This window comes from Colobus angolensis, unplaced genomic scaffold (genome assembly GCF_000951035.1).
Source record: "Colobus angolensis palliatus isolate OR3802 unplaced genomic scaffold, Cang.pa_1.0 Scaffold176, whole genome shotgun sequence".
Taxonomy (NCBI): Eukaryota; Metazoa; Chordata; class Mammalia; order Primates; family Cercopithecidae; genus Colobus; species Colobus angolensis.
The window spans coordinates 4,798,472-4,806,481 of record NW_012114888.1 but is presented as its reverse complement, the minus strand read 5'-3'; the positions used below and the strand labels follow the sequence as shown (position 1 = coordinate 4,806,481).

General features: G+C 45.3%; 1 protein-coding gene across 2 annotated transcripts in view; it reads right to left on the bottom strand.

The window, feature by feature from the left end:
- LOC105509486 (putative protein SSX6) overlaps positions 1–803 on the bottom strand; it is a 47,977-nt gene extending 47,174 nt beyond the window's left edge. Inside the window, exon 1 of one of the 2 annotated variants that reach the window (XR_001001445.1) lies at positions 747–798. The gene's annotated coding sequence lies outside the window, so the exon portion shown is untranslated. Of the gene's footprint in view, positions 1–746 lie in introns of both variants that reach the window. The other variant, XM_011938732.1, reaches the window with a different exon arrangement.
- Positions 804–8,010: the final 7,207 nt, after the last annotated feature.

The following is an 8,010-nucleotide window of genomic DNA, read 5'->3' as shown; positions in this document are numbered from 1 at the left end:
AAAAAAAAGCGTGGGCAGGCTGGTGCCCTTCTGTAGTCCCACGGCCGAGGCAGGATTGCTTAAGCCCAGGCGGTCTAGGCCAGCCTGGCCAACATAGCGAAGCCGTCTGAACTAAAAAATGAAAAACAAAAAAATATTAGTGCGGGTGGGGTGGTGCGTGCCTGTAGTCCCGAGGCAGAGACAGGAGGACTGCTTGAGCCCTGGCGGTTGAGGCCAGCCTGGCCAACATGGCGAAACTGTCTCTACTAAAACAAAATTAAAAAATAAAAAATATTAGTGAGGGCGGGGTGGTGCGTGCCTGTACTCCCGAGGCCAAGGCGGGAGGACTGCTTGAGCCCAGGCGGTTGAGGCCAGCCTGGCCAACATGGCGAAACTGTCTCTACTAAAAAAAATGAAAAATAAAAAATATGAGTGAGGGCGGGGTGGTGCGTGCCTGTAGTCCCGAGGTCGAGGTGGGAGGATTACTTGAGCTCAGGCAGTCGAGGCCAGCCTGGCCGACATAACGAATCCCCGTCTCTACTAAAATACAAAAATGAAAAAATATTTCCAGGGGCGGGATGGGACAGGCCTGTAGACGCGAGGCCGAGGCGGGAGGCTCCTCCATGATGATCGTCCTGAAAGGCATTAGTTGTCTTTCAGTCCTCAAGATTTTCGGAACCCCAAGCACTTGAGGCCCCTACGGAGGCTTCCTCCTTTCCTATCGGCCCCCATTGGCCCATCTAGGGTGTCCCTTCAAGAGAACCTACCTCAGAGACAAAGCAGTAGCGGTGAGGTCGGCAGCAGTTGGTGACAAAGTGTGGCTGGCTGAGGAGAAAATATTCTGTGATGTCACTGCCCCAGGATGATGGACCAATCAGGGCAGTCAGTGAACCCCGTCTGGCCAATTAGAAGTCAGAACAGTAGGCGGGACAAGCCAAGCTGATGTGGGGTCTCTCAGTCCAGGCTCCAGGGACAGAACCTTCTCAAAGTGAGGGCAGAGACTCTGATTTTCCTGCCTAAAGCATCCCCTGGGATTGGCTACTCCAAGTTCAGAGTACGCATGCTCTGATTTTCTCTTTAGATTCTTTCAGAATCAGAGTACGCATGGGCTGGTTTTATCTTTCCGTTTTTCCTATCCCCCCCACCACCCCCGTGGTGCATTTGTTATCAGTTTTAATAAGCAGTGTACACGAAGCAGGTCGCCATCTCAAATCCTTCCTGTCAGTTTCTAACTTTTTCGTGTATGGGATTTTTCCTAGGAACTCTGTAGTAACGTAAGAAGTTTGGGCCGGGGGCGGTGGCTCACCCTTGTAATCCCAGCACTTTGGGAAGCCACAGTTGGTGGATCGCTTGAACCCGGGAGGCAGAGGTTGCAGTGAGCCACGATCACGCTGGTGCACCCCAGCCTGGGCAACCCAGGGATACCCTGTCTTTTATCTCTACAATAAAAAAAAATAATAAAATTAGCGCGGTAGTGTGCCTGTAGTCCCAGTTACTCAGGAGGCTGAGGTAGAAGGATTGCTTGAGCCCAGGGGTACGAGATTGCAGTGAGCCATGATCCGGCCACTGCTGCCTACCTGGGCCACAGAGCAAGATCTTGTCTAAAAAAAAAGAAGACAGAGAGAGAGAGAGAGAGAGAGAAAAAAAAGAAAAATTTCAATGAGCAAGTCCCAGTGGCTCACGCCTGTAATCCCAACACTTTGAGGGGCTGAGGCAGGAGGTAGTAGGATCACTTGAGGCCAGGAGTTCCAGAACAATCTGGGCTACGTAGTGAGACCCCCACCTCTATAAAAAAAAGTTTTTAAAAGGAAATTTAAACTAAAAAAAACTTCTATATATTTTTTTCTAGAAGACCAAAGAACCAGAAAGATGTTGTACCCATTGATATTAATAATATTTGCAATAATAGTAGTAAAAAGAGTATGTAATTAGGGCCCACTGTGTTCATCAGGGAGCTCATAAGTCAATTTCTCTAAGAAGTTTCCTCTACCCCCATCCCTAGCACCTCCAACACGTCCCCGTTCCTCTCTGGGCTTTCCCTCTACAGCCCTGATCTCTCTAAGATCCTCCCAGAATGGCAGCGAGCTCTGTTAAGGCAGGGACAGGGCAATGGCCCTTGAGCCCAGCACAAAGCCCTTTATCTGCATCTTCCCATTAATTTTCACAACCTTCTCTTGAGTTAAATACTATTATCATCCCCAGTGTGCAGATGTTGAGACCGAGGCTCAGAGAATAAAGCAGTCTGCTCAAGGTCACATAGTCAGTGGGTGACAGAGCTGGGATTCACCCCCAAGGTGAATTGAGTCCAAAGTCTGTGCTTTGGATGTATGTATTTTTAATGTATACATTAAAATGGATATAATTTTAAATGTATGTATTTATTTTTAATTAAAACAATTTTTTGAAGAGATGGGGTCTTGCTGTGTTGCCCCTGCTGATTTGGAAGTAACTCCTGGCCTCAAGCAATCCTCCTGCCTTGGCTTCCCAAAACACTGGGATTACAGGTGCGAACCACCCCACGCCCAGCCTCAAAGTCTGTGCTTTTAATCACTCTTCTACATTGCCTCGACTATTTGTTGAATGAATGAATGTACCTTACAACTGCAAAGGTTCTTTAACATAATTTACATCACTCCTTACAATCACCCCAAATTCCCTCTGGCTGCTGTAACAAATTACCACAAACTTTGTGGCATAAACAACATACATTTATTCTCTCACAAGTCTGGAGGCCAGAAATCTGAAATCAGTTTCACTGAGTTGAAATCAAGTTGTCGGCAGGGCTGTACTCTTCTAGAGGCTCTAGGAGAGAATCTGTTCCTTGCCTCTTCCAGCTTCCGGTGATTGCCAGCATTTCTTGGCTTGTGGCTTGATATGGTTTGGCTGTGTCCCCACCCAAATCTCATCTCGAATTGCAATCCCCACGGATTAAAAATCCCCATGGGAGCGGTTTTCCCCCATGCTGTTCTTGTGACAGTGAGTTCTCAGGAGATCTGATGGTTTTATAAGCGTCTGGCATTTCCCCTGCTTGCACTTCTGTCTCCTGCCACCATATGAAGAAAGTCTTTGCTTCCTCTTCACCTTTGGCCATGATTGTTTCCTGAGGCCGAAGAAAGAAAGAAAAATTTCAATGAGGCCATGCAGAACTGTGAGTCAACTAAATCTCTTTCCTTTATAAGTTGCCCAGTCTCGGGCAGTTCTTTATAGCAGTGTGAGAACAGATTAATATATGGCTACATCACTCTGATCTCTATCTCCATGGTCATTGCCTTCATTTGTTTTCTGTTACTATAATGGAATACCACAACCTGGGTAATTTATAAAGGAGAGACGTTTATTTGGTGTACAGTTCTAGAGGCTAGGAGTCCAAGAGCATGGCGCTGGCATCTGGTGAGGGTTGTGCCACGGTGGAAGGACGAAAGGTAAAAGCAAGTGCAAGAGACAGACAGAGAAAATGTGGCTAAACTCCCTTTTCTAACAAACCCAGTCTCGTGATAACTAATCCACTCTTATGACAATGGCATTAATCACTTCCCGACAGCCCCACCTCTTAATATTGTTACAATGGCAATTACATTTCAGCACAAGTTTTGGTGGGGACATTCAAACCATGGCAGTCATACTGTCTTCTTCTCTTCTGTCTGTGTCAGATCTCCCTGCCTCAATCTGATAAGGACACTCATTATTACATTTCGGGCCCACCCAGATAATCCAGGAGAATCTCCCCCATCTCAGGATCTTTAACATAATTACTTTTTTTTTTTTTTTTGAGACAGAGTCTTTTACTCTGTCACCCAGGCTGGAGTGCAGTCGTGTGATCTCGGCTCACTGCAATCTCTGCCTCCCAGGTTCAAGCAATTCTCTGCCTCAGCCTCCTGAGTAGCTGGGATTACAGATGCCCACCACCATGCCCAGCTAATTTTTGTATTTTTAGTAAAGATGGGGTTTCACCATCTCGGCCAGGCTGGTCTTGAACTCCTGACCTCGTGACCCACCCACCTCAGCCTCCCAAAGTGCTGGGATTACAGGTGTGAGCCACCACACCTGATCAACATAATCACTTTTTTTGTTGTAAGTTAACACTCAAGGGTTCCAGGGGTTACCATGTGGCTATCTTTTGGAGGGACATTGTTCAGTCTACCACAGCCTGCCCTCTGGCCCCCGAGGATTCACATCTCTCCCACATGCAAAATACATGCACCCCGTCCCCAAATCCTCTAATGTCTCAAACCGTGCACATTCCCTGAAGTCCGACATCTTATCCAAATAAGATCAGTTCAGAAGTACCAAGTCTCCTCATCTAAAACAGATATGGATGAGACTCTGGTTATGAAATATCCTGGGGCAAAATTCTCCTGTTGTGAATTCGTGACACTAGAAAACAAGTTGTCTGTTCCAAAAATGCAGTGGCGGGACAGGCGTAGGATAATAGTTACAGATGTTTCCATTTCAAATGGGAGAAAATGGAAGAAAGGAAGGAGTCACTGCTTCCAACCATTTTGAAATCTAGCAGGACAAATTCCATTTGGTTTCAAGGACTCAGAAAAATCCTCTGTAGCTTGAAGCTCTTCCTTCTGGTCCCATAGCCCTCCTCTCAGAATGTATATCATAGTGATTCACACCTTTAGACCAGCAGGTCCTTTGTGGATCTTTCCCAGATAATATCATTTCTATTACCGGCTATGGCTGAGCATAGTGGAAGAGCTCCTTGAGTCACGTGCCTAATCTCTTCAGCACTAGCAAACATGGCCCCATTCTTGACTTTCTACAGCATACCTTCCTGACAGTGCCTCTCCTAATTTTAGTGTCTTTTGCAATCTTGATAGGCTGAGAATTTCCCAAATCATCAAGTCCTGGATCCTTTTTGCTTAACAGTCCTTTCCTCCATTTATCTCTTTACTCTCACATTTTATTAAAAGCAGCAAGATGAAATCAGGCCATGCCCTTAACACTTTGCTTGCAATACCTCTTTAGGTAAATATCCAAGTACATTGCTTACGATTTGTCTTTTTTTGTTTGTTTGTTTGTTTGTTTGGATTTTAGATAAATAACACACATTGCTTGCAATTTCTACTTTCCACATAACTGGAGGACATAAATCAATTAAGTTTTCTACCAGTATGTAAATAGAATTGCCTTTCCTCTAGTTTCCCAAAACATACTCCTCATTTCCTTCTGAGCCTTTACTAATGGCACCTTTTTTGGGGGGGGGATGGAGTTTCACTCTTGTTGCCTAGGCTGGAGTTCAATGGTGTGATCTCGGCTCACCGCAACCTCTGCCTCCCGGGTTCAAGAGATTGTCCTGCCTCAGCCTCCTAAGTAGCTGTTATTACAGGCATGCACCACCACGCCTGGCTAATTTTTTGTATTTTTAGTAGAGGCGAGGTTTCTCCATGTTGGTCAGGCTGGTCCTGAACTCCCGATCTCAGGTGATCCGCCCGCCTTGGCCTCCCAAAGTGCTGGAATTATAGGCGTGAGCCACCGCATCCAGCCACTAACGGCACTTTTAATATTAATATTTCTACCAGCATTCTGCTTATGATGATCTATGTATTCTCAGAGATGATATTGGCTTTCTCTCTCATGTTCCTCACTTCTTTCTGAGTCCTCATCAGAACTGCCTTCAATGTTTACATTTCTCCTAACAGTCTGTTCATGTAAATGGAGGCTTTTTCTATCAAGTTCTTCAGCATTCCTCTGGTCCCTACCTACATATTATTCAATTTTAAAGCCACTTTCACATTTTTAGGTATTTGCTACAGTAGCACTTCCCCTCTAGGTGCCAAAATTGGTATGAACTTCTGGTGGCTGCTGTAACAAATTGCCGCAAATTTGGTGGCAGAAAACAACACACATTTATTTTCTCAGAGTTCTGGAGGTCAGAGGTCTGAAATCAGTATTACTAGGCCAAAACCAAGATGTCAGAAGGGCCATGCTCCCTTCTCAGGCTCTAGGAAGAATCCTTTCTTCTTCTTCTTCTTTTTTTTTTTTTTTTTCAGATGGGGGTCTCACTCTATCACCCAGGTTGGAGTGCAGTGGCACAATCTCGGCTGACTGCAACCTCTGCCTCCCAGGCTGAAGTGATTTTCCTACCTCAGCCTCCTGAGTACCTGAGACCGCAGACATGCACAAACACACAAGGCTAATTTTTTTTGTATTTTTGGTATGTTTCCCAGGCTGGTCTGAAACTCTTGAGCTCAGGCAATATTAATCTTTAGTAATCTTTATTAATATAAGGATACATGTGATTACATTTAGAGCCCACTGTCATGGTTAATATTATTTAATATTATTTGCTCAAACCCTTGAGGCTCAGGCAATACACCTGCCTCGGCCTTCCAAAGTGCTGGGATTACAAGTGTGAGCCACCATATGCCTGGTGAGAATCCTTTCTTGCCTTTTCCAGCTTTTGATGGCTGTTGGCATTCCTTGGCTTCTGGCGGCATTACCATATTAGTCCGTTTTGCATTGTTATAAAGGAATACTGAGACTGGTTAATTTATAAAGAAAAGAAGTTTATTGATGCTCACGGTCCTGCAGACTGTGCAAGCATAGCACCAGCATCTGCTTCTAATGAGGGCTTCAGGAAGCTTCCAATCATGGTAAAAGGTGAAGGGGAGGAGGCATGTCACATGGCAAAGAGAGGGAGCAAGAGAGATGCCATGCTGTTTTAAACAACCAGCTCTCATGTGGACTAACAGAGTGAGAACTCACTCATTACCATGGGGAAGGCATGAAGCCAGTCATGAGGGATCTTCCCCCATGACCCAAGCACCTCCCACCAAGTCCCACCTCCAGCATCAAGAATCACATTTCAGCCTGAGATGTGGAGGGGACAAACATCCAAACTATATCAATGACTCCAATCTTGATGGCCAAATTTCTCTCTCCTCCATCTTCACATTGTCTTCTCCTCTGTATAGTTCTTCAAATCTCCCTCTGCTTCTTTTTTTTTTATACAGATGCATGTGATTACATTTAGAGCCCACTGTCATGGTTAATATTAGGTGTCACCTTGACTGGATTGAGGGTTGCATAGATGGCTGGTGAAGCATTGTTCCTGGGTGTGTCTGTGAGGGTGTTGCCAGAGGAGATTGACATTTGAGTCAGTGTTTGACTGTTTGTTAGAGGAAGATCCACTCTCAGTGTGGATGGGCACCATGCAATTGGCTGCCAGCATGGTTAGAACAAAATAGGTAGAAGAACAGCAGCTTTCTTGCTGAGTCTGTTTGCTCTCTCTCTTCCTCTCTGCTTCCTCTCCTCCTGCCTCTGGACACCAGACTTCAGGTTTGTTGACCTTTGGACTCTGGGACTTGCACCAGCAGCCTCTCAGGGGCTCTTGGAACTTTGGTCTCAGACTAGGGCTTGTACTGTCAGCTTCTCTAGTTTTGAGGCTTTCGGATTTGGACTGAGCCACGCAACTAGCTTCTCTCTTTCCCCAGTTTGCAGACAGCCTATCATGGGACTTCACCTTGTAATCATGTAAGCCAATTCTCCCTAATTAACTTCCTTTTATATATACATATATCCTATTGGCACTGTCCTCTGAAGAACCCTGACCAATGCATCCACCCAGATAGTCTAGATAATCTAGGATAATCTCTGCATCTCAATATCTTTAACTTAATCACATCTGCTAAGAATAATTTTCCAAATAAGGTAATATTTATAGGTTCTGGGGATTAAACCCTAATATCTTTGGGAGCCATTATTTAGCCTATTACAAGAAGTAAGTCAGAAACTTTGTTCCAAAGCTCTAGGGATTTGTAAAGGAGTGACTGGAGCTCTTTGAGGTCACATGGGGTGGTAAGCAGTCCAGCCTATTGAGAAGTGATATGGTTTGGCTGTGTCCTCACCCAAATCTCATCTTGAATTGTAGCTCCCATAATCCCCATGTGTCATGGGAGGGACCCGGTGGGAGGTAATTGAATCAAGGGGGACGGGTTTTTCCTGTGCTGTTCTCATGACAGTGAATAAGTCTCACAAGTTCTGATGGTTTTATACAGGGGAGTTCCCCTGCACGTGCTCTCT